Below are 22668 nucleotides of genomic sequence, written 5' to 3' on the forward strand. Positions count from 1 at the left end.
GAAAGAAAAAAAAACCACGGGTAGGTGGTATACAATTATGGACGGACTGCCCAGTGCCGAAACAGAGGTAGCTACAGCCGTGGACTACCGTACTGTACTGTGTCTGCTGCTAATATAGACTGGTTGATAAAGAGATGTAGTAGTAGTATGTATGTATAAAGAAGAAAGAAAAAAAAACCACAGGTAGGTGGTATACAATTATGGACGGACTGCCCAGTGCCGACACAGAGGTAGCTACAGCCGTGGACTACCGTACTGTACTGTGTCTGCTGCTAATATAGACTGGTTGATAAAGAGATGTAGTAGTAGTAGTAGTATGTATGTATAAAGAAGAAAGAAAAAAAAACCACGGGTAGGTGGTATACAATTATGGACGGACTGCCCAGTGCCGACACAGAGGTAGCTACAGCCGTGGACTACCGTACTGTACTGTGTCTGCTGCTAATATAGACTGGTTGATAAAGAGATGTAGTAGTAGTATGTATGTATAAAGAAGAAAGAAAAAAAAAACACGGGTAGGTGGTATACAATTATGGACGGACTGCCCAGTGCCGACACAGAGGTAGCTACAGCCGTGGACTACCGTACTGTACTGTGTCTGCTGCTAATATAGACTGGTTGATAAAGAGATGTAGTAGTAGTAGTATGTATGTATAAAGAAGAAAGAAAAAAAAAACACGGGTAGGTGGTATACAATTATGGACGGACTGCCCAGTGCCGACACAGAGGTAGCTACAGCCGTGGACTACCGTACTGTACTGTGTCTGCTGCTAATATAGACTGGTTGATAAAGAGATGTAGTAGTAGTAGTATGTATGTATAAAGAAGAAAGAAAAAAAAAACACGGGTAGGTGGTATACAATTATGGACGGACTGCCGAGTGCCGACACAGAGGTAGCTACAGCCGTGGACTACCGTACTGTACTGTGTCTGCTGCTAATATAGACTGGTTGATAAAGAGATGTAGTAGTAGTATGTATGTATAAAGAAGCAAGAAAAAAAAACCACGGGTAGGTGGTATACAATTATGGACGGACTGCCGAGTGCCGACACAGAGGTAGCTACAGCCGTGAACTACCGTACTGTGTCTGCTGCGACTGGATGATAAATAATGATATAAAAAATATATATATATCACTACTGCAGCCGGACAGGTATATATTATATAATGACGGACCTGCTGGACACTGTCTGTCAGCAGAATGAGTTTTTTATAGAATAAAAAAAAAAAACACCACACAAGTGAAGTCACACGACGAGTGTTTAACTTTTTCAGGCAATCACAATATAGTATACTATACTACTAACTATACTGGTGGTCAGTGTGGTCAGGTCACTGGTCAGTCACACTGGCAGTGGCACTCCTGCAGCAAAAGTGTGCACTGTTTAATTTTAATAATAATATGTACTCCTGGCTCCTGCTATAACCTATAACTGGCACTGCAGTGCTCCCCAGTCTCCCCCACAATTATAAGATGTGTGAGCTGAGCACAGTCAGATACGAGTGTTTAACTTTTTCAGGCAATCACAATATAGTATACTATACTACTAACTATACTGGTGGTCAGTGTGGTCAGGTCACTGGTCAGTCACACTGGCAGTGGCACTCCTGCAGCAAAAGTGTGCACTGTTTAATTTTAATAATAATATGTACTCCTGGCTCCTGCTATAACCTATAACTGGCACTGCAGTGCTCCCCAGTCTCCCCCACAATTATAAGATGTGTGAGCTGAGCACAGTCAGATATATACATAGATGATGCAGCACACTGGGCTGAGCAGTGCACACAGATATGGTATGTGACTGAGTCACTGTGTATCGTTTTTTTCAGGCAGAGAACGGATATATTAAATAAAACTGCACTGTCTGGTGGTCACTGTGGTCAGTCACTAGTAAACTCTGCACTCTCTACAGTTCTACAGTACTCCTAATCTCCAGTAAATCAGGTCAATCTCTCTCTCTCTCTCTTCTAATCTAAATGGAGAGGACGCCAGCCACGTCCTCTCCCTATCAATCTCAATGCACGTGTGAAAATGGCGACGACGCGCGGCTCCTTATATAGAATCCGAGTCTCGCGATAGAATCCGAGCCTCGCGAGAATCCGACAGCGTCATGATGACGTTCGGGCGCGCTCGGGTTAACCGAGCAAGGCGGGAAGATCCGAGTCGCTCGGACCCGTGAAAAAAAACATGAAGTTCGTGCGGGTTCGGATTCAGAGAAACCGAACCCGCTCATCTCTACCAGACAGTGCAGTTTTATTTAATATATCCGTTCTCTGCCTGAAAAAAACGATACACAGTGACTCAGTCACATACCATATCTGTGTGCACTGCTCAGCCCAGTGTGCTGCATCATCTATGTATATATCTGACTGTGCTCAGCTCACACATCTTATAATTGTGGGGGAGACTGGGGAGCACTGCAGTGCCAGTTATAGGTTATAGCAGGAGCCAGGAGTACATATTATTATTAAAATTAAACAGTGCACACTTTTGCTGCAGGAGTGCCACTGCCAGTGTGACTGACCAGTGACCTGACCACACTGACCACCAGTATAGTTAGTAGTATAGTATACTATATTGTGATTGCCTGAAAAAGTTAAACACTCGTATCTGACTGTGCTCAGCTCACACATCTTATAATTGTGGGGGAGACTTGGGAGCACTGCAGTGCCAGTTATAGGTTATAGCAGGAGCCAGGAGTACATATTATTATTAAAATTAAACAGTGCACACTTTTGCTGCAGGAGTGCCACTGCCAGTGTGACTGACCAGTGACCTGACCACACTGACCACCAGTATAGTTAGTAGTATAGTATACTATATTGTGATTGCCTGAAAAAGTTAAACACTCGTCGTGTGACTTCACTTGTGTGGTGTTTTTTTTTTTTATTCTATAAAAAACTCATTCTGCTGACAGACAGTGTCCAGCAGGTCCGTCATTATATAATATATACCTGTCCGGCTGCAGTAGTGATATATATATATTTTTTATATCATTATTTATCATCCAGTCGCAGCAGACACAGTACGGTAGTTCACGGCTGTAGCTACCTCTGTGTCGGCACTCGGCAGTCCGTCCATAATTGTATACCACCTACCCGTGGTTTTTTTTTCTTTCTTCTTTATACATACATACTACTACTACATCTCTTTATCAACCAGTCTATATTAGCAGCAGACACAGTACAGTACGGTAGTCCACGGCTGTAGCTACCTCTGTGTCGGCACTCGGCAGTCCGTCCATAATTGTATACCACCTACCCGTGTTTTTTTTTTCTTTCTTCTTTATACATACATACTACTACTACTACATCTCTTTATCAACCAGTCTATATTAGCAGCAGACACAGTACAGTACGGTAGTCCACGGCTGTAGCTACCTCTGTGTCGGCACTGGGCAGTCCGTCCATAATTATATACCACCTACCCGTGGTTTTTTTTCTTTCTTCTTTATACATACATACTACTACTACATCTCTTTATCAACCAGTCTATATTAGCAGCAGACACAGTACAGTACGGTAGTCCACGGCTGTAGCTACCTCTGTGTCGGCACTGGGAAGTCCGTCCATAATTGTATACCACCTACCCGTGGTTTTTTTTTCTTTCTTCTTTATACATACATACTACTACTACTACATCTCTTTATCAACCAGTCTATATTAGCAGCAGACACAGTACAGTACGGTAGTCCACGGCTGTAGCTACCTCTGTGTCGGCACTGGGCAGTCCGTCCATAATTGTATACCACCTACCCGTGGTTTTTTTTTCTTCTTTATACATACATACTACTACTACATCTCTTTATCAACCAGTCTATATTAGCAGCAGACACAGTACAGTACGGTAGTCCACGGCTGTAGCTACCTCTGTGTCGGCACTGGGCAGTCCGTCCATAATTGTATACCACCTACCCGTGGTTTTTTTTTTCTTTCTTCTTTATACATACATACTACTACTACTACATCTCTTTATCAACCAGTCTATATTAGCAGCAGACACAGTACAGTACGGTAGTCCACGGCTGTAGCTACCTCTGTGTCGGCACTGGGCAGTCCGTCCATAATTGTATACCACCTACCCGTGGTTTTTTTTTCTTTCTTCTTTATACATACATACTACTACTACATCTCTTTATCAACCAGTCTATATTAGCAGCAGACACAGTACAGTACGGTAGTCCACGGCTGTAGCTACCTCTGTGTCGGCACTCGGCAGTCCGTCCATAATTGTATACCACCTACCCGTGTTTTTTTTTTCTTTCTTCTTTATACATACATACTACTACTACTACATCTCTTTATCAACCAGTCTATATTAGCAGCAGACACAGTACAGTACGGTAGTCCACGGCTGTAGCTACCTCTGTGTCGGCACTGGGCAGTCCGTCCATAATTGTATACCACCTACCCGTGGTTTTTTTTTCTTTCTTCTTTATACATACATACTACTACTACATCTCTTTATCAACCGGTCTATATTAGCAGCAGACACAGTACAGTACGGTAGTCCACGGCTGTAGCTACCTCTGTGTCGGCACTGGGCAGTCCGTCCATAATTGTATACCACCTACCCGTGGTTTTTTTTTCTTTCTTCTTTATACATACATACTACTACTACTACATCTCTTTATCAACCAGTCTATATTAGCAGCAGACACAGTACAGTACGGTAGTCCACGGCTGTAGCTACCTCTGTGTTGGCACTGGGCAGTCCGTCCATAATTGTATACCACCTACCCGTGGTTTTTTTTTCTTTCTTCTTTATACATACATACTACTACTACATCTCTTTATCAACCAGTCTATATTAGCAGCAGACACAGTACAGTACGGTAGTCCACGGCTGTAGCTACCTCTGTGTCGGCACTCAGCAGTCCATCCATAATTGTATACTAGTATCCATCCATCTCCATTGTTTACCTGAGGTGCCTTTTAGTTGTGCCTATTAAAATATGGAGAACAAAAATGTTGAGGTTCCAAAATTAGGGAAAGATCAAGATCCACTTCCACCTCGTGCTGAAGCTGCTGCCACTAGTCATGGCCGAGACGATGAAATGCCAGCAACGTCGTCTGCCAAGGCCGATGCCCAATGTCATAGTACAGAGCATGTCAAATCCAAAACACCAAATATCAGTAAAAAAAGGACTCCAAAACCTAAAATAAAATTGTCGGAGGAGAAGCGTAAACTTGCCAATATGCCATTTACCACACGGAGTGGCAAGGAACGGCTGAGGCCCTGGCCTATGTTCATGGCTAGTGGTTCAGCTTCACATGAGGAAGGAGGCACTCAGCCTCTCGCTAGAAAAATGAAAAGACTCAAGCTGGCAAAAGCAGTAGCACCGCAAAGAACTGTGCGTTCTTCGAAATCCCAAATCCACAAGGAGAGTCCAATTGTGTCGGTTGCGATGCCTGACCTTCCCAACACTGGACGTGAAGAGCATGCACCTTCCACCATTTGCACGCCCCCTGCAAGTGCTGGAAGGAGCACCCGCAGTCCAGTTCCTGATAGTCAGATTGAAGATGTCAGTGTTGAAGTACACCAGGATGAGGAGGATATGGGTGTTGCTGGCGCTGGGGAGGAAATTGACCAGGAGGATTCTGATGGTGAGGTGGTTTGTTTAAGTCAGGCACCCGGGGAGACACCTGTTGTCCGTGGGAGGAATAGGGCCGTTGACATGCCTGGTGAAAATACCAAAAAAATCAGCTCTTCGGTGTGGAAGTATTTCACCAGAAATGCGGACAACAGGTGTCAAGCCGTGTGTTCCCTTTGTCAAGCTGTAATAAGTAGGGGTAAGGACGTTAACCACCTCGGAACATCCTCCCTTATACGTCACCTGCAGCGCATTCATAATAAGTCAGTGACAAGTTCAAAAACTTGGGCCGACAGCGGAAGCAGTCCACTGACCAGTAAATCCCTTCCTCTTGTAACCAAGCTCACGCAAACCACCCCACCAACTCCCTCAGTGTCAATTTCCTCCTTCCCCAGGAATGCCAATAGTCCTGCAGGCCATGTCACTGGCAATTCTGACGAGTCCTCTCCTGCCTGGGATTCCTCCGATGCATCCTTGCGTGTAACGCCTACTGCTGCTGGCGCTGCTGTTGTTGCTGCTGGGAGTCGATGGTCATCCCAGAGGGGAAGTCGTAAGCCCACTTGTACTACTTCCAGTAAGCAATTGACTGTCCAACAGTCCTTTGCGAGGAAGATGAAATATCACAGCAGTCATCCTGTTGCAAAGCGGATAACTGAGTCCTTGACAACTATGTTGGTGTTAGACGTGCGTCCGGTATCCGCCGTTAGTTCACAGGGAACTAGACAATTTATTGAGGCAGTGTGCCCCCGTTACCAAATACCATCTAGGTTCCACTTCTGTAGGCAGGCGATACCGAGAATGTACACGGACGTCAGAAAAAGACTCACCAGTGTCCTAAAAAATGCAGTTGTACCCAATGTCCACTTAACCACGGACATGTGGACAAGTGGAGCAGGGCAGGGTCAGGACTATATGACTGTGACAGCCCACTGGGTAGATGTATGGACTCCCGCCGCAAGAACAGCAGCGGCGGCACCAGTAGCAGCATCTCGCAAACGCCAACTCTTTCCTAGGCAGGCTACGCTTTGTATCACCGCTTTCCAGAATACGCACACAGCTGAAAACCTCTTACGGCAACTGAGGAAGATCATCGCAGAATGGCTTACCCCAATTGGACTCTCCTGTGGATTTGTGGCATCGGACAACGCCAGCAATATTGTGTGTGCATTAAATATGGGCAAATTCCAGCACGTCCCATGTTTTGCACATACCTTGAATTTGGTGGTGCAGAATTTTTTAAAAAACGACAGGGGCGTGCAAGAGATGCTGTCGGTGGCCAGAAGAATTGCGGGACACTTTCGGTGTACAGGCACCACGTACAGAAGACTGGAGCACCACCAAAAACTACTGAACCTGCCCTGCCATCATCTGAAGCAAGAAGTGGTAACGAGGTGGAATTCAACCCTCTATATGCTTCAGAGGTTGGAGGAGCAGCAAAAGGCCATTCAAGCCTATACAATTGAGCACGATATAGGAGGTGGAATGCACCTGTCTCAAGTGCAGTGGAGAATGATTTCAACGTTGTGCAAGGTTCTGATGCCCTTTGAACTTGCCACACGTGAAGTCAGTTCAGACACTGCCAGCCTGAGTCAGGTCATTCCCCTCATCAGGCTTTTGCAGAAGAAGCTGGAGGCATTGAAGAAGGAGCTAAAAGGGAGCGATTCCGCTAGGCATGTGGGACTTGTGGATGCAGCCCTTAATTCGCTTAACAAGGATTCACGGGTGGTCAATCTGTTGAAATCAGAGCACTACATTTTGGCCACCGTGCTCGATCCTAGATTTAAAACCTACCTTGGATCTCTCTTTCCGGCAGACACAAGTCTGCTGGGGTGCAAAGACCTGCTGGTGACAAAATTGTCAAGTCAAGCGGAACGCGACCTGTCAACATCTCCTCCTTCACATTCTCCCGCAACTGGGGGTGCGAGGAAAAGGCTCAGAATTCCGAGCCCACCCGCTGGCGGTGATGCAGGGCAGTCTGGAGCGACTGCTGATGCTGACATCTGGTCCGGACTGAAGGACCTGACAACGATTACGGACATGTCGTCTACTGTCACTGCATATGATTCTCTCAACATTGAAAGAATGGTGGAGGATTATATGAGTGACCGCATCCAAGTAGGCACGTCACACAGTCCGTACTTATACTGGCAGGAAAAAGAGGCAATTTGGAGGCCCTTGCACAAACTGGCTTTATTCTACCTAAGTTGCCCTCCCACAAGTGTGTACTCCGAAAGAGTGTTTAGTGCCGCCGCTCACCTTGTCAGCAATCGGCGTACGAGGTTACATCCAGAAAATGTGGAGAAGATGATGTTCATTAAAATGAATTATAATCAATTCCTCCGCGGAGACATTGACCAGCAGCAATTGCCTCCACAAAGTACACAGGGAGCTGAGATGGTGGATTCCAGTGGGGACGAATTGATAATCTGTGAGGAGGGGGATGTACACGGTGATATATCGGAGGATGATGATGAGGTGGACATCTTGCCTCTGTAGAGCCAGTTTGTGCAAGGAGAGATTAATTGCTTCTTTTTTGGGGGGGGTCCAAACCAACCCGTCATATCAGTCACAGTCGTGTGGCAGACCCTGTCACTGAAATGATGGGTTGGTTAAAGTGTGCATGTCCTGTTTTGTTTATACAACATAAGGGTGGGTGGGAGGGCCCAAGGACAATTCCATCTTGCACCTCTTTTTTCTTTTATTTTTCTTTGCGTCATGTGCTGTTTGGGGAGGGTTTTTTGGAAGGGACATCCTGCGTGACACTGCAGTGCCACTCCTAAATGGGCCCGGTGTTTGTGTCGGCCACTAGGGTCGCTTATCTTACTCACACAGTCAGCTACCTCATTGCGCCTCTTTTTTTCTTTGCGTCATGTGCTGTTTGGGGAGGGTTTTTTGGAAGGGACATCCTGCGTGACACTGCAGTGCCACTCCTAAATGGGCCCGGTGTTTGTGTCGGCCACTACGGTCGCTAATCTTACTCACACAGCTACCTCATTGCGCCTCTTTTTTTCTTTTTTTTCTTTGCGTCATGTGCTGTTTGGGGAGGGTTTTTTGGAAGGGACATCCTGCGTGACACTGCAGTGCCACTCCTAAATGGGCCCGGTGTTTGTGTCGGCCACTAGGGTCGCTAATCTTACTCACACAGCTACCTCATTGCGCCTCTTTTTTTCTTTGCGTCATGTGCTGTTTGGGGAGGGTTTTTTGGAAGGGACATCCTGCGTGACACTGCAGTGCCACTCCTAGATGGGCCAGGTGTTTGTGTCGGCCACTAGGGTCGCTTAGCTTAGTCATCCAGCGACCTCGGTGCAAATTTTAGGACTAAAAATAATATTGTGAGGTGTGAGGTATTCAGAATAGACTGAAAATGAGTGGAAATTATGGTTTTTGAGGTTAATAATAATATGGGATCAAAATGACCCCCAAATTCTATGATTTAAGCTGTTTTTTAGGGTTTTTTGAAAAAAACACCCGAATCCAAAACACACCCGAATCCGACAAAAAAAATTCGGTGAGGTTTTGCCAAAACGCGGTCGAACCCAAAACACGGCCGCGGAACCAAAACCAAAACACAAAACCCGAAAAATTTCAGGCGCTCATCTCTAGTGACTAGTTGGATATTTGATGCCACGGCCGCAAGGCACTGTATAAAAGTGACCCCCGGCTGTGGCATTATCTGTCCAGCTAGTGGAGCCCGGTGCTGGTTTAAAAAATACGGGGGACCCCTACGTTTCTCTATCGTCCTAGTGGATGCTGGGGTTCCTGAAAGGACCATGGGGAATAGCGGCTCCGCAGGAGACAGGGCACAAAAAGTAAAGCTTTTCCAGATCAGGTGGTGTGCACTGGCTCCTCCCCCTATGACCCTCCTCCAGACTCCAGTTAGATTTTTGTGCCCGGCCGAGAAGGGTGCAATTCTAGGTGGCTCTCATAAAGAGCTGCTTAGAGAAAGTTTAGCTTAGGTTTTTTATTTTACAGTGATTCCTGCTGGCAACAGGATCACTGCAACGAGGGACAGAGGGGAGAAGAAGTGAACTCACCTGCGTGCAGGATGGATTGGCTTCTTGGCTACTGGACATCAGCTCCAGAGGGACGATCACAGGTACAGCCTGGATGGTCACCGGAGCCGCGCCGCCGGCCCCCTTGCAGATGCTGAAGTAAGAAGAGGTCCAGAATCGGCGGCTGAAGACTCCTGCAGTCTTCTAAAGGTAGCGCACAGCACTGCAGCTGTGCGCCATTTTCCTCTCAGCACACTTCACACGCAGTCACTGAGGGTGCAGGGCACTGGGGGGGGGGCGCCCTGGGAGGCAAATGAAAACCTATTAAAAGGCTAAAAATACCTCACATATAGCCCCCAGAGGCTATATGGAGATATTTAACCCCTGCCTGGATTCACAAAATAGCGGGAGACGAGCCCGCCGGAAAAGGGGCGGGGCCTATCTCCTCAGCACACGGCGCCATTTCCTCTCACAGCTCCGCTGGTCAGGACGGCTCCCAGGTCTCTCCCCTGCACTGCACTACAGAAACAGGGTAAAACAGAGAGGGGGGGCAAATTTAATGGCAATATTTTGATATATATAAAGCAGCTATAAGGGAGCACTTATTATAAGGCTATCCCTGTCATATATAGCGCTTTTTTGGTGTGTGCTGGCAGACTCTCCCTCTGTCTCCCCAAAGGGCTAGTGGGTCCTGTCTTCGTGGAGAGCATTCCCTGTGTGTCTGCTGTGTGTCGGTACGTGTGTGTCGACATGTATGAGGACGATATTGGTGTGGAGGCGGAGCAATTGCCAAATATGGGGATGTCACCTCCTAGGGGGTCGACACCAGAATGGATGCCTTTATTTGTGGAATTACGGGATAGCGTCAACTCGCTTAAGCAGTCGTTTGACGACATGAGGCGGCCGGACAATCAATTAGTGTCTGTCCAGGCGCCTCAAACACCGTCAGGGGCTGTGAAACGCCCTTTGCCTCAGTCGGTCGACACAGACCCAGACACAGGCACTGATTCCAGTGGTGACGGTGACGAATCAACCGTATTTTCCAGTAGGGCCACACGTTATATGATTTTGGCAATGAAGGAGGCGTTACATTTAGCTGATACTACAGGTACCACTAAACAGGGTATTATGTGGGGTGTGAAAAAACTACCTATAGTTTTTCCTGAATCAGAAGAATTAAATGACGTGTGTGATGAAGCGTGGGTTGCCCCTGATAAAAAGCTGATAATTTCAAAGAAATTATTGACATTATACCCTTTCCCGCCAGAGGTTAGGGAGCGCTGGGAAACACCTCCTAGGGTGGACAAGGCGCTAACACGCTTATCTAAACAAGTGGCGTTACCCTCTCCTGAGACGGCCGCACTTAAAGATCCATCAGATAGGAGGATGGAAAATATCCAAAAAAGTATATACACACATGCAGGTGTTATACTACGACCAGCTATAGCGACTGCCTGGATGTGCAGTGCTGGGGTAGTTTGGTCAGAGTCCCTGATTGAAAATATTGATACCCTGGACAGGGACAATATTTTACTGTCGTTAGAACAAATAAAGGATGCATTTCTTTATATGCGTGATGCACAGAGGGATATCTGCACACTGGCATCACGGGTAAGTGCTATGTCCATTTCGGCCAGAAGAGCTTTATGGACGCGACAGTGGACAGGCGATGCGGATTCAAAACGGCATATGGAAGTTTTGCCGTATAAAGGGGAGGAGTTATTTGGAGTCGGTCTATCAGATTTGGTGGCCACGGCTACAGCCGGGAAATCCACCTTTCTACCTCAAGTCACTCCCCAACAGAAAAAGGCACCGACTTTTCAACCGCAGCCCTTTCGTTCCTTTAAAAATAAGAGAGCAAAGGGCTATTCATATCTGCCACGAGGCAGAGGTCGAGGGAAGAGACAGCAACAGGCAGCTCCTTCCCAGGAACAGAAGCCCTCCCCGGCTTCTACAAAAGCCTCAGCATGACGCTGGGGCTTCTCAAGCGGACTCGGGGACGGTGGGCGGTCGTCTCAAAAATTACAGCGCGCAGTGGGCTCACTCGCAGGTAGATCCCTGGATCCTGCAGATAATATCTCAGGGGTACAGGTTGGAATTAGAGACAGATCCACCTCGCCGTTTCCTGAAGTCTGCTTTACCAACGTCCCCCTCCGAAAGGGAGACGGTTTTGGAAGCCATTCACAAGCTGTACTCTCAGCAGGTGATAGTCAAGGTACCTCTTCTACAACAAGGGAAGGGGTATTATTCCACTCTATTTGTGGTACCGAAGCCGGATGGCTCGGTAAGGCCTATTCTAAATCTGAAGTCCTTGAACCTGTACATAAAGAAGTTCAAGTTCAAGAAGGAGTCACTCAGAGCAGTGATAGCGAACCTGGAAGAAGGGGACTTTATGGTATCCTTGGACATCAAGGATGCGTATCTCCACGTTCCAATTTACCCCTCACACCAGGGGTACCTCAGGTTCCTTGTACAAAACTGTCACTATCAGTTTCAGACGCTGCCGTTTGGTTTGTCCACGGCACCTCGGGTCTTTACAAAGGTAATGGCCGAGATGATGATTCTTCTTCGAAGAAAAGGCATATTAATTATCCCATACTTGGACGATCTCCTAATAAGGGCAAGGTCCAGAGAACAGCTAGAGATGGGATTAGCACTATCTCAAGAGGTGCTAAAGCAGCACGGATGGATTCTGAATATTCCAAAATCCCAATTAATGCCGACAACTCGTCTGCTGTTCCTAGGGATGATTCTGGACACGGTTCAGAAAAAGGTTTTTCTTCCCGAGGAAAAAGCCAAGGAGTTATCCGACCTGGTCAGGAACCTCCTAAAACCAGGAAAGGTGTCTGTACATCAATGCACAAGAGTCCTGGGAAATATGGTGGCTTCTTACGAAGCAATTCCATTCGGCAGATTCCATGCAAGAATTTTCCAAAGGGATCTGTTGGACAAATGGTCAGGGTCGCATCTTCAGATGCACCTGCGGATAACCCTGTCTCCAAGGACAAGGGTATCTCTTCTGTGGTGGTTGCAGGGCTCATCTATTGGAGGGCCGCAGATTCGGCATACAGGATTGGATCCTGGTGACCACGGACGCCAGCCTGAGAGGCTGGGGAGCAGTCACACAAGGAAGAAACTTCCAGGGAGTGTGGTCGAGCCTGGAAAAGTCTCTTCACATAAACATTCTGGAACTAAGAGCAATCTACAATGCTCTAAGCCAGGCGGAACCTCTGCTTCAAGGAAGACCGGTGTTGATCCAGTCGGACAACATCACGGCAGTCGCCCATGTAAACAGACAGGGCGGTACAAGAAGCAGGAGTGCAATGGCAGAAGCTGCCAGGATCCTTCGCTGGGCGGAGAATCACGTGATAGCACTGTCAGCAGTGTTCATTCCGGGCGTGGACAACTGGGAAGCAGACTTCCTCAGCAGACATTGCGCCAGGTCAAGAGATCCGCAGGCAATAGCTGTGGACGCGCTGGTAACACCTTGGGTGTACCAGTCGGTGTATGTGTTTCCTCCTCTGCCTCTCATACCAAAGGTATTGAGAATCATACGGCAAAGCGGAGTAAGAACGATACTAGTGGCTCCGGATTGGCCAAGAAGGTCTTGGTACCCGGAACTTCAAGAGATGGTCACGGACGATCCGTGGCCTCTACCTCTGAGAAGGGACCTGCTTCATCAGGGTCCCTGCCTCTTTCAAGACTTACCGCGGCTGCGTTTGACGGCATGGCGGTTGAACGCCAGATCCTAAAAGGAAAAGGCATTCCAGAAGAAGTCATTCCTACCTTGATTAAGGCAAGAAAGGAAGTCACCGCGAAGCATTATCACCGCATTTGGCGGAAATATGTTGCGTGGTGCGAGGATCGGAGTGCTCCGACGGAGGAATTTCAACTGGGTCGTTTCCTACATTTCCTGCAATCAGGATTGTCTATGGGTCTCAAATTGGGATCTATTAAGGTTCAAATTTCGGCCCTGTCAATATTCTTCCAAAAAGAATTGGCCTCAGTCCCTGAGGTCCAGACTTTTGTCAAAGGAGTACTGCATATACAGCCTCCTGTGGTGCCTCCGGTGGCACCGTGGGATCTAAATGTAGTTTTAGATTTCCTCAAATCCCATTGGTTTGAACCACTAAAAAATGTGGATTTGAAATATCTCACATGGAAAGTGACTATGTTACTGGCCCTGGCTTCCGCCAGGAGAGTATCTGAAATGGCGGCTTTATCTTATAAAAGCCCTTATTTAATTTTCCATTCGGATAGGGCAGAGCTGCGGACGCGTCCGCATTTTCTCCCTAAGGTGGTATCAGCGTTTCACCTGAACCAGCCTATTGTAGTGCCTGCGGCTACAAGCGACTTGGAGGACTCCAAGTTGTTGGACGTTGTCAGAGCTTTAAAAATATACATTTCAAGGACGGCTGGAGTCAGAAAATCTGACTCGCTGTTTATACTGTATGCACCCAACAAGTTGGGTGCGCCTGCTTCTAAGCAGTCGATTGCTCGTTGGATTTGTAACACAATTCAACTTGCACATTCTGTGGCAGGCCTGCCACAGCCTAAATCTGTTAAGGCCCATTCCACAAGGAAGGTGGGCTCATCTTGGGCGGCTGCCCGAGGGGTCTCGGCATTACAACTCTGCCGAGCAGCTACGTGGTCAGGGGAGAACACGTTTGTAAAATTCTACAAATTTGATACCCTGGCAAAAGAGGACCTGGAGTTCTCTCATTCGGTGCTGCAGAGTCATCCGCACTCTCCCGCCCGTTTGGAAGCTTTGGTATAATCCCCATGGTCCTTTCAGGAACCCCAGCATCCACTAGGACGATAGAGAAAATAAGAATTTACTTACCGATAATTCTATTTCTCGGAGTCCGTAGTGGATGCTGGGCGCCCATCCCAAGTGCGGATTATCTGCAATACTTGTACATAGTTATTGTTAACTAATTCGAGTTATTGTTTAGGGAGCCATCTTTCAGAGGCTCCTCTGTTATCATACTGTTAACTGGGTTTAGATCACAAGTTGTACGGTGTGATTGGTGTGGCTGGTATGAGTCTTACCCGGGATTCAAAATCCTCCCTTATTGTGTACGCTCGTCCGGGCACAGTACCTAACTGGAGTCTGGAGGAGGGTCATAGGGGGAGGAGCCAGTGCACACCACCTGATCTGGAAAAGCTTTACTTTTTGTGCCCTGTCTCCTGCGGAGCCGCTATTCCCCATGGTCCTTTCAGGAACCCCAGCATCCACTACGGACTCCGAGAAATAGAATTATCGGTAAGTAAATTCTTATTTTTTTGTCCCCCGTATTTTTGGAACCAGGACAAGGCGCAGAGCCCGGTGCTGGTTGCTTAAATATGGGGGAACCCCTGTCCCTTTTTTCCCCATATTTCTGCAACCAGGATCGGCTCAAAGAGCCCGAGGCTGGTTTGCCTTTTTTTTTAACATTTAAACTTTTTTTTTTTACAAGGTGCACAATGAAGCCCAGCACGGATCTCTCAGATCCCCCCGAGATTCATTGTATTAAAGACGGCAGTGTTTTACAAGTCACTCACGTAAAACACTGCCAAAAAAAACTAATGACATCGACATCGGAAAACCCGAAAATGCAGAATACGGCAGCTTAGTAAATTAGTCGTAATCAATTCAAAAAGTTGCATATTTACACTTTCGATGTCATTCGTGATTGAACTTTGACCTCAAACCGGAAAATACGAATCTTAGTAAATTTACCCCACTGTCTACTAATAGTTCACTGTGTACCTATAGGGTCATGCTTTTTGGGTACCGAAACGTAATTGTCGGGAGTGCTCCCATAGGTTATAGACATACTGTAGATTAATATGTTACCAAAAGAGAAAGGAAAATATAACCTTGGGTGAGAGCACTCAAATTTCAGAGACAAATGGTAAATTACATGTAGGTTAAAACATAACTTTTATTTGATATACTTTAAAATGTACCATAAACAGAAAGCCCATTGCTTGTTTTCTTAAAACATTGATTAAATCTAATTTGCTTTGTTAATGATCATGAAAATATGAAAGAACATATAGTGGTGGGTTGCACCAAAGCAAAATTCGACCAGAGACCATGCAGAGATGACCCCTCGCTGTAGAGTAATGTGGTCAACACACCTACAACACCTGCTATTCCCCGGTGGTCACCCCACCAAGTACTGACCAGGCCCACCACTGGATTGCTTCCAAGATCGGATGGAGTTGGACATATAGAGTGGGGTATGATAGTAGGTGTGTTGAACCTACCCCAGCAGAGTGTCGTCTTGTTGCAAGGTAAGTGGCTGTAACTCAAAGGTTTCTGATACAAAAAAAATTCTTATGCAATGGTGACCGTCATTTGCCTGTGTGTCACCCAAGTAGTCAGGGTATACAACGAAGTTAAATCATCTGGTCACTTGATGTATCGATAAGAAGAGGCACAAGGCATCTGTGTCTCAATTGTTCCAAATAGGTCTTATTTCTTGTTTCTTTAAACATACGTTTGTATTTAGCAACTAAAGTTCTGAAATACCTACCCTTCTGCTTTCCTCCCGTCATGCCAGAAGACGGTATTGGGCAGTGACGTGCGGTGAGGTCAGAGACTGGGGAAGCACAAATGGTGGCGGCTCCCAGTGCCAGGAGCCTGTCTCACCCCCTACACATTTTAACTGTTATGTCCCTGCACTACATTCATGCAAACACAGGAAGAACATACATACAGTAATAGCCAGGTCACAGCCTTTACCCTAGTGTTGTAAGTAAACTGGTGTGGTAAGGTGTCCCCATTGCCCCCTCACCTGCAGAAACATAGCTGGCATGGTGCAGCAGGTTACACAGGGCAATACAATCATCAGTGATATTGTCAGCAGCACCTGGGGAGGGAGAACACTTCCCACAGATAACAGACACACACTCATACACACAGAGTCCTACCCCCACACTCACTACAGATTACACACACACACACAGTCCTGTCCCCACACTCACTACAGATTACACACGTGCACACACACACACACACAGTCCTGTCCCCACACTCACTACAGATTATACACACATACACAGTCCTGTCCCCACACACACACAGTCCTGTCCCCACACTCACCATACTCTCCAACATTTTAAACCTAAAAATCGGTACAAATGCAAAAAAAAAGGGCGTGGTCATGGGTAAAGGGCGTGGCCACGCCCCTTTTCCTATACTTTCAATGGAAATTAGGAGAGCCAAAAATCGTTACAGACCATAAAAAAGGTACTGTACCTACTAAAAAGGTACAGTTGGAGGGTATGCACTCACTACAAATATTATACACACACACTCACAGAGAGTCTAGGTACTGGCAGCTACTCACCCCAGTCACTGTGCATGAGTGGCTGCTGCTGGCACTGCGGGTCCCCATTTACCTCCTCCCCTGCCAAGAAGCTCAGCTCCGGTGTCTGCCTTTCTTCACTTCCTGGATTGGTCACATGACCAATCCGAGCTGTCTATCAGAGCTCACCCACGCCCCCACTGTAATGTTCTATGCGGTCTGATTGGCCCATCTGTACAGGCAGTGTCCGACAGTGTGAGAGATGAGGCTGAGCTGCCACTGCCTCATCTCTGTCTCTCCCTGCAGTTCCAGGAGCTCTGCAATTCTGGTAAGTTTTATCTATAAAGATGATTGTATTAATACAAAGAAGATGCTTATACTGTAAGTTATAAATATCTTCTTTCTGTTCTTCCAATTATTTTTATAATGAGAACTCTGAGTATGATAGGGAGCATTACAGGGGAGGCTCTGCCTCCTATTGATTTATGGAATCATATTTATGAATATTAATATTTAATATATCATATATGGTATTTAATATATTGATATATTTCAATTAATATGAATTTATCATATATATCTGCAAGTGTATTATGTCAGGCTTACTAAGTGGCTGATAAATATATGCAGTCCTTATATATATATATGACTTATGAAATTATGAAATTAAGATTCCTTAAAGAGAGTTCAAGCTTGAATATTACCGCTCTTTTTATATGATTATTTATTTACAGGCAGATCAAATCGTACAGAATAAGATATACACAGTAGTGATATATATACTAATTATTATATTAAGCTATGCTATGCTTCCTTCGTTACATAACATAAAACATGACATAAGTTTCACAAACAGTTTCAATTACTATCATATTTATACTTGCAAGTTACAGATCCTTTGCTCCTGCATCTTCTCCATGACTTCTTCTCCTCCTGACTGACTTCCTTCCTTCTCTCCTTCTCCTTCCTCTCTTCTTCCTCTAACTAAAAAGCCTGCTGCTTTTATCCCATATTTTACCAATTCAAACTATCATATTCTCATAGTTTCCAATGGAATAGGTAATTATAGGTTTGTCAGATTCCAAGGTGTAATAAAACAAACATTGAACTGGGCTGTCGTGTCCTGTTCACAGAGGCATGGTGTCATAAAAGTGTGGTGTCCACACTGCCTTAAGCAAGTATAGTATTGTAAAATCTGGAATGTCTTTTCATCCAAAGTTCTGTTGTATTGACAAGTTTTCCTGGGGTGGGTTACACCATGTTTTATCAATGGATGTGATCTCTTTTCATAGTAGTTAATTTATGCTCCCTAGCTTTAACCTTTACTGGACAATAGACAAACCAGTTTTATAATTGCTAAAGGTATTGCAATCTTGATTCTGATCTACTGTAAGCACACCTGTGAATTCCAATGACCAACAGAGCTCTGTCACATACCTATTATCATTTATGGCCTAATACCTTTTCTCTACAATGACTCTTGATCTTACTGTGACCTCTCTAGCCTTATTTATGGCTAGAGCAGAATAAACCTGTTCCCTACACTGTTTTACCATCTTGCAGTAAAACACAAATATACAGTATATCTATATAAACACATACACAAACCTAATCTCTTAAATCAGCTAAACATTACCTCATACATTCAAACTTATTTCATATCTATTCCTTACTATATATATCCAGTATACTGTCCACTATGGTAACATCGCCTATTTATAATGAATTATATTTTGAGTCAGACAACATCTATTAGCCTAATATTATACTAAGTGCAGACAATTACCCATATGGCAACAGTCGCCCCCTTGTGGCCATGAGAAATTCTTTTGATTTGCCACACATTAAACTAGCGTAATTGCTTCCAAATACATTTCAAAATATTTCTTCAAAACATAACTTTTGTTGTAACCATAATATAAACCATAAGTGTAATAATAATAACTATTGTGATTTAAAAAAATCTCTAAAAATTCTTAGCTTACCTAACCTTATTCTACTTTTACTTTTAACTAAAGCAGACCAAGACTGAAGTTTTTATTCAGTATTCATGAGGAAAACTAATTTCTACAGACATTTGGAATACCATAGCCCAATTGTAGACCTTTTTTCTGTATCTGGATCAGTACGTTTGGACATTTTTGCTGTTCTTGTCTGTAGCAATTTACTGGGATAAGACTGTCATCTGCGTGGTTTGCTTGCAATTGGAGACGCCTTGCGTTTGCATTATGGAGGCAGTTGAAGTAGAATTCTTCATAGCAGCTGCTCCTTTGCTTGCCATTTCGCTGTTTGAGGCAGAGGGCTGTGTACGTCGAGTGCTGTGTCTTGAACATTCAGTACTTGTGACGACCCTCAGTAATGGTCTTTAGCCTTGTGCGTCCTTTAAATGTTTTTCCAATGCCGCAGTTGTGACAAGTGTCCATATTGTTTTTGCACAAACAGGTTGTGATTTTGAATAGAACAGGCATATATGAAACAGTCTTTCTTTCTTTCTTTCTTTCTTTCTTTCTTTCTTTCTTTCTTTCTTTCTTTCTTTCTTTCTTTCCTTGCTTGTTAATAGTAGGTCTTAATTGTCTTCGGGCAATAGTACCACAAATGGCTGTGAGTAGTACACCTACTCTGTTCTGTATTTCCTCACTGAATAAATTACCATGCAGTCTTAAGTCTCCTTATTCTACCTTGAACCTATTTATACATCTCAATCTTAAATAACCCTATACCAGTTTAACCCATATAAAGGCGTTTTCTATCCTACCTATATTTTGACTAATAATTATTTAAAATGCTTTTGATGTGTATATAGTAACATCCTATCAATACAATAAATGAATACAATTTTGCTTCAAATAGATATTAAATATCATTTAGGAATGGCTTTGACTAAATCTAATTCCATCCAGTATTAGATATTTAATTACTTTTGAAGCTTTTACGAAGGAAGCATAGGTAGTATCTACTGTGTAATATAAAAAAAACATAAAATATTTACAAGGTATATAATACAATGATATAAAATATATATATATATATATATCAGACAAATGTTTACATATATATTTGATTAAGGTATATGAAGGGATGAGACAGTTCTGTATAATCACAGTGATGAGATGTGCTGTACACTGTTGTGGGGGTGTACATGTAGTTTGAATGACAAGTAATGATTACTTGTGATGAAAGGGTTAATGAAAACCTTCCCCTTTCTTGTGAAACTGGAAAACTCCTTGAGGATTTGTCCATATATCAGTCTTTAGGGATGCTATGTAGATTTTGCTGGATAGCAGCGATGAAAGGGTTAATGAAGACCTTTTCCCTTGTAAATTGGAGTATTTTTGGAGTCTTGCACCATTCTGTATACAGGTTGCCAGGATTACTATGAATCAAACAAAAAGACATACAATGAATATCACAGATATTTATACAGTGATTTAACATAGCTTGCTATGCATTCTGTCCTATCTGCTGCATGTTATCAGGTACAGAATTTACAAATGTGTCTTTAAAGATTGAATAACAAACAAACAATTGTTTCTGGCCTGTGCCAATCTTTCCTGTCACATTGTGTGTCAATGACAGCACAATTGTCGCTGCAGATATGATGCTGGTTTAATTTGGAAACTGTGGCTGTTTGAACATCAAAGCAAACAATGGCTACATTGGATCTAACAAGTAAAGGAATGATACTACCGTATTCACTTGTGACCATACTCCCTTGTGATGCAGCCTGGGCCCAGACTGTCTCCAACCATAGCGTTTGCTGCTTGGCATGGCTTCTTGGTCTTGAAGCATCTTGTATTTCCTGAAAAATATTCTTGTGGGGAGAGAAACTTGTTAGACTTTGCCAAATATGTATTGCAGGTCCCAGGGCTTTCTGTCTTTCCACACCTGTAATAAAATGGTTATGGCACCAGGGCATAAAAAGATTCTCATCCTGGTGATACTTTGTGTCATTGTTAATTGGTGTGTGGTTTGCAGAATGACACTCTGCATGTGGTCTCTCTGAGAGCATGCAAACATTTGCACCATCACTAGAAGTCTCTGAGTGCTCGGTGGGGGTTACATAAGTTTGGGAACTTTGTTTGTAAACATGCATTCCTGAATTAATTTCATGGATTTTCCCTTTAAACATGTTTCCAGGTGAATACATTTCAAGGTTTGCAACTCTGGTTGCCATGGGAGTTTTCACCATGGGGAACTTCTCCACCCCTGTGTGCACTGTACTGCAGCTATCAGTGTTTAAATCTGCTGCAATTCACCTTTGCCTAAGGGCATAACAAATTCTTCATTTACATTGGGAACTCTGAGAGTGTATTCAGCAGAATACTCATAATCTGAGTTACAATAATCTTCCCCTTTAGTAGAAACAGTATAGGGGACATCTCCTATTGCTGCTACCTCCTTTACATTAATGTGCTGTCTGATGATAGACACATCCGGCACATTGCTACTTTCTTCATTTACCACAGAGGCTGTTCTGCTTGTGGTCTGTGTGACCATAACAGACTCCATGCGCTGCACATTGATGCAGTCCTGCAACATGTAACTTTTATTCATTTTAGGATCTTGACTGATTAAGTCATTTCTGAATCCTGTAGACAGTGGGGTATATTTACTAACATTCGTAATTCTCCCGATTTGGTGGGAGAATAATCACGAATGACATCGAAAGTGTAAAACTGCAACTTTTTGAATTTGTTACGACAGATTTACTGAGCTGTCGTATTCGGGTTTTTCTTTTGTTCCGATGTCGATGTCATTCGTGTTTTTTTTTTAATTTTTACGGCAGTGATTAGCGAAACACTGCCGACTTTTTTACAATGAATCTCGGCCAGATCTGTGTGATCCGTGCTGGGGTTCCTTTTTTTTTTTTTTTTTAAATTAAACACTGTAAAATCCAAAAAAAAAATTGCGTGGGGTCCCCCCTCCTAAGCATAACCAGCCTCGGGCTCTTTGAGCCGATCCTGGTTGCAAAAATATGGGAAAAAAATTGACAGGGGTTCCCCCATATTTAAGCAACCAGCATCGGGCTCTGCGCCTGGTCCTGGTTCCAAAAATACGGGGGACAAAAAGAGTAGGGGTCCCCCGTATTTTTAAAACCAGCACCGGGCTCCACTAGCTGGACAGATAATGCCACAGCCGGGGGTCACTTTTATATAGTGCCCTGCGGCCGTGGCATCAAAAATCCAACTAGTCACCCCTGGCCGGGGTACCCTGGGGGAGTGGGGACCCCTTCAATCAAGGGGTCCCCCCCCAGCCACCCAAGGGCCAGGGGTGAAGCCCGAGGCTGTCCCCCCCATCCAATGGGCTGCGGATGGGGGGGCTGATAGCCTTTTGTGATAATGAAAAGATATTGTTTTTAGTAGCAGTACTACAAGGCCCAGCAAGCCTCCCCCGCATGCTGGTACTTGGAGAACCACAAGTACCAGCATGCGGCGGAAAAACGGGCCCGCTGGTACCTGTAGTACTACTACTAAAAAAATACCCAAAAAAATACAAGACACACACACTGTGAAAGTAAAGATTTATTACATACATGCACACAAACATACATACATACTTACCTTATGTTCACACGAGGGTCTGTCCTCTTCTCCAGTAGAATCCAAGGGGTACCTGTTGAATAAATTCTACTCACCAGATCCCGGGTCCCAGGGTCCTCGGGGCAACCATTTGTAATCCAGGTACTTGAATAAAATAACAAAACGGAAAGCCGAGCCACGAACTGAAAGGGGCCCCATGTTTTCACATGGGACTCCTTTCCCCGAATGCCAGAAACCCACTCT

The sequence above is a fragment of the Pseudophryne corroboree genome, chromosome 10 (assembly GCF_028390025.1).
Source record: "Pseudophryne corroboree isolate aPseCor3 chromosome 10, aPseCor3.hap2, whole genome shotgun sequence".
NCBI classification, from domain to species: Eukaryota; Metazoa; Chordata; class Amphibia; order Anura; family Myobatrachidae; genus Pseudophryne; species Pseudophryne corroboree.